Below are 1,115 nucleotides of genomic sequence, written 5' to 3' on the forward strand. Positions count from 1 at the left end.
AAAACCTCTCCAAAAAAAAAAAAAAAAAAGAGAGAGAGAGAGAGGAAAAAAAAGAAACATGTTTATTACATGACAATATTAACGGCTATCATGCCGCTTTAGTAAATAGGCTACCTGGAAGCAGGAAATTTAATTGGCTGAGAAATCTACCATAATCCGAATGCTTCTCCATTTAAGATACTATTTTCCACACGGAAAGCTTTCGACCCTTCCCTCTAGGAAGCCAGAATTTCAAATATGCATCTTTTTATTCCCCCCATTTAATATCAATTTTCTTGGTCTACTTCTACTCCCCAGATGATTGTTCGCTTCTGAGGGTTGGACAGGTTATTTAAAGCAAATTAGTAGCACTGGTTTTAGTTAAGTGAGAATTTAATAAAGTCACCTCAGGTACCTCAGGATAGCTCTCCTTGGTATTATTTTTACCTTCTCCATGAACAAAGAAAATATTATCCATGGAAATGGCTGCAGTTATTTTCCAGCTCTAAGATACTATAAAGGAGGTATAAAGATATTGATTTAATGGTATAAAATTTGGCTCATTTAAACCTTTACTGAATGCTTGCTATGTATAAGAGAATAATTACAAAAGAATCAAATTCCACAATGGGAATGCATTCATTCAAATATCATACTAAGGGGGCCAGCAGGTGGTGTGGTGATTAAGGGTGCTAGACTCCTACATGGCTGACCGTGGTTCGAGTCCCAGACCTGGCAGCTTGATTTCTCACTTTCTCTCTCTCTTCCTTATTCTGTCCTTCTCTGGTCAAATTAAAATAAAGAAATAAAGTTAAATAAAAAATAATTCTTTAAAATAAAACAAACCAAAACAATTATCAAACTAAGGTGAAAGCAGCAGCCAGTAGTTATTGATTTTATTTAAATGAAAACAATTGTATTATATATATATATATGAATATATATTACAATTGCCATTGGGCATGTGCCAGAGAGAGTCAGAGTGACAGAAAGAGAGAGAGGAACAAGCACCCCCGAAGCAGCACTGTTGCCCTTTAATCCCTTGTTCTCCACTTCTCTGTCCAATAAGGATCTTGTGTACACACACACACGTGCTTGGCATGTCTCTCACTCCACTGGGCCCAGGATTTGACTGA

This window comes from Tupaia chinensis, unplaced genomic scaffold, assembly GCF_000334495.1.
Source record: "Tupaia chinensis unplaced genomic scaffold, TupChi_1.0 Scaffold000048_1, whole genome shotgun sequence".
Lineage (NCBI taxonomy): Eukaryota > Metazoa > Chordata > Mammalia > Scandentia > Tupaiidae > Tupaia > Tupaia belangeri.